This window comes from Phascolarctos cinereus, unplaced genomic scaffold, assembly GCF_003287225.1.
Source record: "Phascolarctos cinereus isolate Bilbo 61053 unplaced genomic scaffold, phaCin_HiC Scaffold_5;HRSCAF=322, whole genome shotgun sequence".
Taxonomy (NCBI): domain Eukaryota; kingdom Metazoa; phylum Chordata; class Mammalia; order Diprotodontia; family Phascolarctidae; genus Phascolarctos; species Phascolarctos cinereus.
The window spans coordinates 44520853-44533590 of NW_027555958.1; the positions used below are offsets into that span (position 1 = coordinate 44520853).

At 38.1% G+C, this 12738-nt stretch overlaps 1 pseudogene; it reads right to left on the bottom strand.

Annotated features, from left to right (window-relative positions):
* Nucleotides 1-10370: 10370 nt before the first annotated feature.
* On the bottom strand, nucleotides 10371-12494 carry LOC110216939 (large ribosomal subunit protein eL13 pseudogene; annotated as a pseudogene).
* Nucleotides 12495-12738: the final 244 nt, after the last annotated feature.

The window sequence follows — 12738 nt, forward strand, 5'->3', positions numbered from 1 at the left end:
TTCTATGAAGGAAATAACATACACACATGCAAGCAGATACAAAACAATTTGGACGGGCACTACTGCATCTTTTTTCTTTTCTTTTTTTTATTGTGAACTTAAACATTAACAAGCATTTAAATATACTAAGAACAGAAAAGATTACTTATAAAATGGAATTTTTTAATGTTTCTTTCCTTCTTTCCCTCTTCCCTCTCTTTTTGAAAATTAAATAGTATTTTATTTTCAATCTGAACTCTCTTCCTCCTACCTCCCTTTCTCTTCCCCTCCCATTATGAACACAAGAAAAATAAAACTTGTTACAAACATGTATAGTCAAATAAAACAAATTCCTGTATTGGCCACATCCAGGAAAATATGTCTCCATCTATTCTCTGAGTCTATCATCTTTTTATCAGGACATGGCTAGTATGTTTCATCATAAGTCTTCTGGAATTGTAGGTGATTGGGCATTGTGCCGGTTAAAGTTCCCAAGTCTTTCAAAGTTGTTTTCCTTTACAATATTGTTGTTATCGTATAAATTGTTCTTGGTTCTGCTTGCTTCATCCCAAGTCATTTCATGCTAGTCTTCCCAAGTTTCTTTTTTTAAAGATTATTTACATTTTTGTTTATTTTTAAAATTTTTACCCAAGTTTTTATGAAACCATCCATCTTCTTCGTCATTTCTTACAGCGCAATCATATTCCATCACATTCACGTACCACAACTTGTTCAGCCAATTCCCAACTGACGGGCATGCCCTCAGAAAATGAATTTCTATTACATACTATTCCTTATTAAATTCAACATGATAGCTAACAACACAGTCCTACCTGTTTGCATCCCTTTCTGAAATTTTCTCATCTTTTTTTGTGAATTTTTAATGTTTTGTTAATGCTGTTTTCTTTCTTCTTTTTCACTTTTTACTTCTCACAGCCCATCAACTCCTCACCAATTCTCACAGGAGAAGCTCTCCTTTTAAATACATATAGTCAAGTTAAACAAGCTGACACATTGGATATTTCTGAAAATGTATGTCTCATTCACACCTCTAGTTTATCACCTCTTTACCAAGATGTGGGAAGCATGCATGCTTCACCATTAGTCTTCTTAAGTCATAATTGATCTTTGAATATATTGGAGTTCCTAAGACTTTCAAAGTCATTTTCTTTTACGTGATTGTGTTCAGTGTAGAAACTGTATGCTTCTGGATCTGCTCACTTCACTTTGTATCAGTTCATACAAATCTTCCCAGGTTTCACTGAATCCATTAGTATTTGTCATTTCTTCCAGAGCTATACTATTTCATTTCATCCATATTTCATAACTTGCCCAGCCATTCTTTAGTTGATGGATATCCACTTTGTTGACAGTCCTTTACTACAACAAAGTGTCAGCAGAAGCATCTTTATACTGGTAAATTCACAATTGAAAAAAGGAAAGAAAAAAGGCAAAAAGTAAACAATGGTTTGCTTATGTTTATAGAGGACAGGTTGGGGACTACTAAGGCAGGAAATTGTATATGTTATTAGATGTGATTATTGTATTAGTAGTTTTCACTTAGTTGTTTTTCTTTGTTATAGAGAAGAGTTTAATTGAGAGGTTGAGGGGTAAGAAAGAAATGACTAGAGACACAGAAGCAAACTTACTTTTAAAAAAAAGTTAATTAAAATAAAACAGTAGCTTATGTTATTTCCCTGGGGTCTTGCTAGCAAAGAGGTATAGTCAAGCCGAGTCAACAAGCATTTATTTGGTGCTCACTATATACCAGGCAAAGGTATAAAAAAAAGGGGGAAAAAATAGTCCCTGCACTCAAGGAGCTCACGATCTAATTGTAGGAGGAGACAATATGCAAATGACTATGTACAAACAAGATATATATAATATAAATTGCAGATAATCTAAGAGGGAAGGCACTAACGTTAGGGAGGAACCTGGGAAGGCTTCTTGCTGAGATTTTGGTCAAGACTTGAAGGAATCCAGGGAAGGAAGGAGGTGAAGTTAGGAGGGAGAGAATTCCAAGGCATGGGGGATTGAGTCAAAAAATGGAGCATCACCCAAAGTGTATTAATGAGGCCAGAGTTACTGGCACATAAAATATGTGGACAGGAGTAAAGTGGAAGAATATTGGAAAGGTAAGAAGAGATGAGGTTACAAAGGGCTTTAAAAGCCAAAAAGATGATTTTATATTTAATCCCAGAGGCGATAGAGAACCACTGGACTTTATTGAATAGGGGCGTGACATTGGCAAACCTGCACTTAGGAACAGCCTTTGACAGTTAGGTGGAGGATGGAATGGTGTTGGGAAAGATGAGGCTGGGAGACCAACTAGAAGGCAATTGTAATCAGCCAGGTGTGAAGTGATGCGGACCTATACCAGGGCAGTGGCCATGTCAGATGAGAGAAAGGGGCAAATTCGAGATGTTGAAAAAGTAGAATCTACAGAACTTGGCAACAGTTTGTATGTGGAGGGTAAGAAAGAATAAGGGGTCAAGTATGAAACCTAGGTCGTGAGGATGGGTGACTGGAAGGATAATGATACCCTGGACAGTAATAGAGAAATTAGGAAGAAAGGAGGGTGAGGAGGAGAAAGACGAGTTCAGTTCTGGATATGCTGAGTTTAAGATATCTCTGGGATGTCTCGTTCAAGATGTCCACTAGGCAGTCGGGGATGTGAAACAGAAGAAAGGTTAGGGCTGGACAAATAAATCTGAGACTCAGCAGCATAGAGATGATGATTGAAGCCACTGGAGCTGGTGAGATTACCATGTGAAATAGTGTAGAGGAAGAAGAGAAGAGAGTATAGGAGTGATCCAGGGTTGTAGTTTAAGTGGGTTTCTGGTGAAAATAAGCACTTTCCTTTCTCATTTTTCTCTATCTTATTTTTTCAACACCATAATGCTTGAATACATTCATTCACTTGGTAAATGGGTACTATGTTCAAGGCACTGTGCTCCCCAGACATTGCTTTGGTTGGGAGAAGATGGAGCTCTACGAAACATTAAGTAGGGGGCTGCTAAAAAAAACCTAAAGTAGTGTTCAGATGCCAAAGCAGTTACATGTGGGCTGCAGAATCTTCCCTGCCTGCTTGCTCCTTCCTATGTTACACAAATCTTGGGCTTTCCTTAGAGATGATGGCGTCTTACCCTGTCCCCTCTGTTTGTTAACTCCCAACTCCCCTCACTACAATCACCCTTCCTCATTCCATTTCTCCCTTTCTTGTCACCTCACCCCTCTTTTCTCAAGCTATCCCATTATCCTGTCCCCTCTATCTTTAGGCTTGCTCCTCTTTTCCCACCAGGAAAACCCAGGTGGAATCTGACTTTGGAGACGGTTTCTAGGGACCAAGTATTTTTTTTTTCTTGCTTTTTGGTGAGGCAATCGGGGTTAAGGCCCAGGGTGACACAGCTAGTAAGTGTCAAGTGTCTGGTCTGAGATCGGATTTGAACTCAGGTCCTCCTGACTCCAGGGCCGGTGCTCTATCCACTGCACCACCTAGCAGCCCCTCAGGGGCCAAGTCTTAAATGAACAGTTTGTTAACAGGACTTCTGGATTCCATTACACATTTCCATAGCACCTTTCTCTCCTTGGATATAAAGTATCATAATAATAAATAACAGATACTCATATTTCTATAGTGTCCTACAATTTACAAGGTATTTTCATGTACATTGCTCCCATTTAATCCTTAAAACAATCCAATGAGATAAGTGGGCAGGACAGATATTATTTTCATTTTATGGATGAGGAAAATGAGGCTCAGAATAGTTAAATGACTTGTCCCTAGTGATACTGCTAAAAAATGGTGAAGTCAGAACTGGAACTTGGGCTTTCTGAATATACTCCCACATTAATAACTCCTCCCCACCTCAGAAAAATCCAGCTTTTATTTATGAAACAAGGAAGTGAACACTTCCCTGCTGGGAAAGAGAGAGGCAGAGATTAGTCTGGGGTAGACATGAGAAACAGGAGTCCTGAGTCACTTTGTCAGCCTCACTATCATGGGTTAGAAGACATTAAACCTCACGAGATTCTCACACCTCGCTTCCTCAAATGGGTATTTACTAACTCTTCATCCACTTTGGAGAAAAGGGAAGGAAGGGGGAATAAACATTTGTAAATTTCTTCTGGCAAGTTGGTTGGCAGGAAGTTTTAAATCAAACAGAGAAGAAAATTGTTATTATTACCCAGAAGCAATACTCCTGGCTTATGTAGAGTGTACAAGGTTTGCCTGGACAATATGCAAATGGAGTAGGAAAGCAAAGAGTGGGCGTTCAACGAAAAATGATGCTGTTTTTTTAGGAGAACAGGTGAAAGGAAGGGAACTAAGACTGGTAATCCTTGGACAAAAAGTGCCTGTGTTCTTGTCCTTTAATTAGGAAATGATAATTTTCATAATAACCCCAAGTCTCTTGAGGATTGGCCCTATGTTTGTATGTCTTTGTGTTCTTAAACCCTAGCACAGTGTCACACACACACGCACACAGACACATATCAGGTACTTATAAGTATTCAATGACGATGATAATGTGAACAGTTGCAGCATACTAGAAAGAAGACTGGTCAGAATCCCCAATTACTACTTGGGAGATCTTAGGTAAATAATTTCTCAAAGCCTCAATTTCATGTGTGAACAGAGTAGAAAATGTTGTTTTTTAAAAACTAATTTGTTTATTTATTTTTAGTATTCTTTTCTTTTTAAATTTTGAGTTCCAAATTCTCTCCCTCCCTCCCACACCCACTGAGAAGGCAAGCAATATGATATTAATTATACATGTGAAATCATGCAAAACCTAATTCCATGTTAGCTATACCTATTTCCAAAAAAAAAAGCAAGAAAAATAGAGTGAGAAAACTATACTTCAATTTGCACTCAGAGTTCTTCCGTTCTCTCTGGAGAAGGATGGCATTTTTTCATCATGAGCCCTTTGGAATTGTCTGGGATCATTGTATTGATCAGAGTAGCCAAGTCTTTCACAGATGATCATCATTACAACATTGCTGTTACCGTGCATAATGATCTCCCAGTTCCTCTCACTTCACTTCACATAGTTTGTATAGGTTTTGCCATGTTTTTCTGGAACCACCTACCCTTGTCATTTCTTATAGCACAGTACTACGCCATCACAATGATATGTCACAGCCATTCCCCAGCTGATGCACATCCCTTTAATTTCCAATTCTTTGCCACAACAAAAAGAGTTGCTACAAATACTTTTGGACATTACAGGTACTTTTTCTTTGAACTCTTTGGGATATAGATCTAGTAGTAGTATTGCTGGGTCAAAGATATGTGCAGTTTTATAGCCCTTTGGACCAAGTTCCAAATTATTCTCCAGAATGTTTGGACCAGTGCACTACTCTGTCAACAGTGTATTAGTGTATCTATTTTTCCCTCATCCTGTCCAGCATTTGTCATTTCTGTTAAGTGTGAGGTGGTACCTCAGAGTTGTTTTAATTTGCCTTTTTTAATCAATAGTGATTTGGAACATTTTCTTATATGACTATGGATAGCTTTGATTTCATCTTCTGAAAACTACATGTTTATGTCCTTTGACCATTTATCAACTGGAGAATGACTCTTCTTTGTATAAATTTGGGTATAGACTCAGTATATATCTGAAAAATTCTCTTTATCAGAGAAACTTGCTGCAAATTTTTTTGATATCACTTCATTGTCTATGGCACCTTTTAGCAAAATGTTGTTTCTCTAATTATCTCTTTTAATTAGTTCTATTTTTGTTCTTGCTTTGTCTAAGATCATGACTGCTACTCCTGCCTTTTTTTTACTTCAGTTGAAGCATATTAGATTTTGCTCTAGCTCTTTATCTAAACTCTATGTGTGTCCTTCTGTTTCATGTGTGTCTTCTGTAAACAACATGTTGTTGGATTCTGATTTCTAATCTATTCTGCTATCCATTTCCATTTTATGAGTGAGCTCATCCCATTCACATTCATCGTCAGGATTACTGTGTATTTCCCCCCATCCCATTTTCTTCTGTTTCTCCTCTCTTTTTATCCTTTCCCTCCTTAAAAGTCTATTTTGCTCCTAACCACTGCCTCCCTTAATCCACCCTCTCTTTTATCACCTCCCAGCTCTGCTCTTCCTATTATTCCCTTACCCTCCTATTTCCCTATTAAGTTAGATTTCTATACACTACTGAGTATGTATATATATTCTTCTCTCTTTGAACCAATTCTGATGTGAGGTTTTACCCCCCTCCCATTTCCCCCTTCACTATAAAAGCTCTTTGTGTTCCTCTTTTATATGAGGGCATTTTCCCCATTCTACTTCTCCCTTTGCCCCTTTCCCAATACATCTCTTTTTCTCACCCTTAAGATTTTTTTTTGGAGATCATTCCAACACAATTGATTCACACCCATGCCCTATGTCTATGTGTACTCCTTCTAACTGGCCCTAATAGTGAGAAAGTTCTTAGGAGTTACATGAATCATCTTCCTGTGTAAGAATGTAAACAGTTTAACCATTCCTTATGATTTCTCTTTCATGTTTACCTTGTTATGCTTCTCTTGAATCTTATGTTTGAAAATCAAATGTTCTATTAGCTCAGGTCTTTTCATTAGTAATACTTGAATGTTCTCTATTTCATTAAATATCCGTTCCCCCCCCCCAAAGGATTATATGTAGTTTTGCTGGGTAGGTGATTCTTGATTATAATCCAACTCCTTTGCCTTCAAGAATATTATATTCCAAGACCTCTGATCCTTTAATGTAGAAACTGCTAAATCTTGTGTGATTCTGACTGTGGCTCCAGGATATTTGAATTGTTTCTTTCTGGGCTTCTTGAGGTATTTTCTTTTTTACCTGAGAGCTCTGGGATTTGGATATAATATTCCTGGGACTTTTCACTTGGGGAGCTCTTTCTGGAGGTGATCAGTGGATTCTTTCAATTTCTATTTATCCTCTGGTTCTAGGCTATCAGGATAGTTGGTCCTTGATAATTTCTTGAAATATGATGTCTAGGCTCTTTCTTTGATCATGGCTTTCAGGTAGTCCAACAATTCTTAATGTCCATTTTCCAGGTCAGTTGTTTTTCCAACGACATATTTTACATTTTCTTCTATTTTTTTCATTTTTTTGATTTTGTTTTATTGTTTCTTGGTGTTTCATGGAGTCATTAGCTTCCATTTGCCCAATTCTAATTTTTTAAGGAATTATTTTCTTCATGAGATTTTGTACCTGTTTCCCATTTAGCCAATTCTGCTATTTAAGGAGTTCTTTTCTTCATTGAATTTTTGTGCCTCTTTTACCATTTGGCCAATTCTGTTTTTTAAGGTGTTATTTTCTTCAGTATTTTTTATTTACCAAGCTGTTAATTCTCTTTTCATATGAACTATTTGTACCAGATTTGTGTTAGAGCCTTCTGAGCTAATAGTGGTTTAATCAGCCACAGTTGGACATACTGTACCTTGACCCTGACATAGTGATGTCATTTTGGTCCTTTTCAAGCATGAAGGACAACAACCAATTCTTTTGTCATAATTTTCTTGAATCACTGTCATTTCTTTTCCTAATTTTCCTCTACCACTCTTCCTGTTTTCTTTAACTCTTCCAGGAATTCTTATTGGGCTTGGTTCCAATTAGCACTTTTCTTAGAGGCTTTGTTTGTAGCTTTGTTTACATTATTGTCTTCTTCTCTGTTTACGTCTTGGTCTTCCCTGCCACTGTTGTAGAATTTTATGATCAGATTATTATTATTTTTTTTTGGTGGTTTACTCATTTTCCCAGCCTATTTCTTGACTTTATGTTAAAGTTGGGCTCTGCTCCCCTCAGGGTAGGAAGGCACTATCCCAAACTTCAAGGTTCTTCATGATTCTTTTTTCAGTGCTAATTCTGGGGGTCTGAAAGTTTTGGTGCTTCTAAGGTGGTGTGATCCTGAGAGAGGTATGGTCACTGCTCTCCTGGTCTGGGCTCTAGTCTTTAATCAGGAAGGGCCCCTGGTCCCTGGAAGCCATGAGTGCTAGCCCTCCTCTTTGCCTGGGAACTGAGGCCAGGGCCCCTGCTCCCTTGTGCCTGGCCACCAGCATTCCTCTATGCCCAAGAACTGATCTAGAACTGCATATGGGCAATAGAATTGCCAATTGGCACCAGCTGTACGCAGTGCCAGCAAAAGGTCCCCCATAATCTCTTGTTCACCAGCTGTGTGACCCACGTACCATCTCTGGGCTGAGAGCTTCTAAAGCTGCTGCTGCTGTAGTCCTTGTTGTTACCCTTTTTGTGCCCTCCAGACAGGCCTTCACCCAGGTGTCAAAGGTGTCTCCTGCTGAACTCCTAACTTTTCTTAGGCTGGTAAAATGTCCCACCCTGACCTTTTGTTGGCTCTGCCACTCCAAAATTTGATTTGAGGCATAATTTTAAAGGTGTTTGGAGCAGAAAGTTGAGAGAGTTCAGTTGAGTTGCTGCCTCTAATCCGCCATCTTGGTTCTACCCCTCAATGTTGTGATGCTATTTTAAAGATCAAATGAGATAATATGAGGATATAAAGCGCTTTGTAAACACCAAAGCATGATATACAAGTCAGCAGTTAACATTAATATGTTTAGAATCTTGTAGAAGAAGAGGAGAAAAGGTAGGAGTGATTTTAAAAAGTCCCTTAAAAACTATCCCCACCTTTCGTGTATGTCCTAAAGAATTCTGATACCCATGCCCCTAATCTGAATCTTGGGCAAAGATCAGAGGGAAACCAAAGGTACTTTGCCTCCTTCTAGAGTCCCTTCACTTGAAAAGACCTTGTACTCTGGACAGTGGACTAGCCTTAATCATTTCAAAAGTATAGTTCAAATGATACACTCCCAGGTATGAGATTCTCAAATGTTTGAATGAGTAAGGGAATTCAGAGTTTAGATTCTACTTGGATATATACATAAGGTTGGGGTCTTAGAGATACATGGGTATGGATTTTTGGGGATGCATGAGGTTACTTATCAGGGTGCCTAGTCTCTGTTTCACAAGGGGCTGATTTTTGGAGGTGGATTAATATCATCTTGTGTTATGACTTTGCATTCCTAATTTCAAGCAAGTGGGAGACAGCATCTACTTAAGGGAGGTTGAAGAAATAGGTGAATATATCAGATTGCTTACCATCTCAGGGAGAGGGGTGAGGAGGGTGGAATAGAATTTGGAATTCAAAATTAAAAAAAAAAATTTAAAAAATTAACATGTAATTGGGGGAAAATAAAATATTATTTAAACAAGAAAAACAAAAAAAAGGTGAAAATAGGTGAAAATTGTTTTCCCCTGACCTCAGAGAGTCAGTGTGTGTGTGTTTGTGTGTGTATGTGTACGTGTGTATGTGTGCTAACAATATGGGTGCACAACCTGAAATGTGGAAAAGATGAATGTAATTCACTTACCCTAACTCTTCTAGTAGTTAGGACCAGAGATAAAGAGAAAAGCACTTCAGGGACCTGGAGTCAGCACCAGAACATCAGTAGGGGAAAAGATATTGGTAAGAGAGTGATTGATATATTAGGAAACCCTCGACCTAAGGACCAGAAGGGCCAGAAACAAGGACTAACAATTGCCCTCTGGTTCTTATATGAAGGATTACTGACTTTGGGTGTGCATTTGAACAGTGAAGGGGATACCCCTTCACTATTAATGTTCAAAGGACTTTACACACCCTTTGGAGGGGTAGAAGGTACTGTTTTTTTTTTTTTTAAATCCTATTCTTTTATTTATTTTTAGAAACTCTAAAATATTTTATTTGATAAGCCTTCAGGTAAGATTATGACTTCAGTTTAAATTTTTTTTTTTAAATGTTACACATGAGGAAGTCATTAAATAGAAGCAAAAACTTAAGAAATGTACAGCCACATAAGTTTTATGTGTATAAACTTATTTGACTATAAATATTGTATCTACAAGAAGATAAAATTTACTATTTGTTCTGTCTACATAAAACAGTTAATTTCATGATTACATTACTTATTCTTCACGGCACTTACAACATCTCTTCTAACAGTTGTTAGACAATAAACCTTGACCTTTTTTTTTTTAATATAAATTCATTTATTTTTAGTTTTCAATATTTACTTCCACAAGATTTTGAGGTCCAAATTTTCACCCCACCTCTCCCCCCCCCACCCCAAGATGGCATGCATTCTGAATACCCCTTCCCCTAGTCTGCCCTCTCTTCTATCTCCCCCCCACACCTTCTCTTATCCCATTCCCCTTCTATTTTCCTGTAGGGCAGGATAGACTTCTGTACCCCATTTCCTGTATTTCTTATTTCCCAGTTGCATGTGAAAAAATATTTTTTTTAAACATGTGTTTTTAAAACTTTGAGTTCCAAATTTTCTCCCTTCCTCCCTTCCCACCCACCCTTATTGAAAAGGCAAGCAACTCAATATAGGTTATACATGTGCAGTTTTGCAAAACACTTCCATAGTAGTCATGTTGTGAAAAACTAACTCTATTTCCCTTAATCCTATCCTGTCCCGCCATTTATTCTATTCTTTCTTTTGACCCTATCCCTCCTCAGAAGTATTTGCTTCTGATTGCTCTCTTTCCCAATCTGCCCTCCTCTCCATCATCCCTCTGCTCTCTTGTCCCCTTCCCCTCCTCTGTTTTCCTGTAGGGTAAGACAGATTTCCATACCCAATTAAATGTGTATGTTATTTCCTCCCTAAGGCAAATCCTATGAGAATAAGATTCACTCATTCCCTCTCACCTTCCCCCACTTCTCCTCCACTGTAAAAGCCTTTTCTTTTCTGTTTTTTTTTGGGAGATAATTTACCCTATTCTACCTCTCCCTTTCTTCTTCTAGTATAATCTTCTCTCACCCCTTAATTTTATTCTCCAGATATGACCCCTTAATCTTCAACTCACACTGTGCCATCCATCTATCTATCTATCTATCTATCTATCTATCTATCTATCTATCTATCTATCTATCTATCTATCTATCTATCTACTTATCTATACACATACATATAATTGCCCCCCCTCCATCTACCCTAATACTGACAAAGGTCTCATAAGTTATAAATGACATCTTTCCATGTAGGAATGTGAACAGTTCAAACTTAATAAGTCTTTTATGATTTCTCTTTCCTGTTTACCTCTTCATGTTCCACTTGAGTCTTGTGTTTGAAAGTCAAATTTTCTATTCAGCTCTGGTCTTTTCATCAAGAATGCTTGAAAGTCCTCTATTTCACTGAATGGCCATTTTCCCCCCTGAAGGACTATACTCAGTTTTGCTGGATAGGTGATTCTTGGTTGTAATCCCATCTCCTTTGCTTCCCTTAATGTAGAAGCTGCTAAATCTTGTGTCATCCTGAGTGTGTTTCCACAATACTTGAATTGTTTCTTTCTGGCTGTTTGCAATATTTTCTCCTTGACCTGGGAACTCTGGAATTTGGCTACAATATTCCTAGGAGTTTTCCTTTGGGGATCTCTTTCAGGAGGAGATCTGTGGATTCTTTCAATTTCTATTTTGCCCTCTGGTTCTAAAATATCAGGGCAGTTTTCCTTGATAATTTCTTGAAAGATGATGTCTAGGCTCTTTTTTTGATCATGGCTTTTGGATAGTCTAATAATTTTCATTTATTTCTTTATTTCTTTACTTATTTACTCATTCATTCATTCATTCATTCATTCATTTATTTATTTATATTTTGTATTATTTTATTGAAAGTTCTTAAAGGCTGTTTACTTTTTCCTTTTCCACATCTTGCTCTGCAGCCTCGTTGGCTTGTTTTGCCCGGATTCCAAAGAGATGGGCATTGGTCCGGGCCATTCAAAGACTAGAAAATGCCTTAAAATTCTTCCTGTCTTCAGTAATGACTCCAGCTTTTTCTTTCTTGTAGACATTTCTGATGGGCATAACTGGTCCCGTAAGTTGGGTTGCCAACTTGAGTTCTTCAGCAGAGCTATCTCCGTTCTTGGGTGCAGATAGTTTCCTTGGGAAGAGGATCAGTTTGGAACAATATTCTTTCAGCCACTGCACATTTGCCTGGAGAGACTCTGTAGACTTATTTCGGTGATGAGGGTCCACAGAGATACCAATGGTCCATGCCACTTTTTTATGGATACCAGCCACCCTAAGCTCTTCCAAGCTGAATCCTCTACCAGCACATACTTTGGTGTGGTATTGGACAGTAGGGCACCTCACAATGGGCGGGATAGGACCACAGGCAGGGCGAGGAGCAATTTGACATGCTTTTGCTTGATGGGCCTTTCTCATTCTGATCTTCCTTGCTGGCTGGTTAAACCATGTGGCAACTCATCTTTGCCAGTCTTTGTGGAAACGGGGCTTCAGAATCATGCCATTTCGGCTGGGTGCCATGGCTTCTTAGAGCCCTTTGTACGACTTTTGTGTTGGATGCCAGGTGACAGTCTCTGATCTCAAGATCTTACATTAATGAAGGAAAGATTTCTGTATCTCCTCACGGGCACCTCAGCCAATCAGAAAGGTCCAATAATTTTTAAATTATCTCTCCTGGATCTATTTTCCAGGTCAGTTGTTTTTCCAATGAGATATTTCACATTGTTTTCTAATTTTTCATTCTTTTGGATTTGTTTTACAGTGTCTTGATTTCTCATAAAGTCACTAGCTTCCAATTGCTCTATTCTAATTTTTAAGGAAGTATTTTCTTCAGTAATCTTTTGGACTTCCTTTTCCATTTGGCCAATTTTGCTTTTTAGGGCATTCTACTCCTCATTGGCTTTTTGGACCTCTTTTGCCATTTGGGTTAGGCTATTTTTTAAGGTATTATTTTCTTCAGTATTTTTTT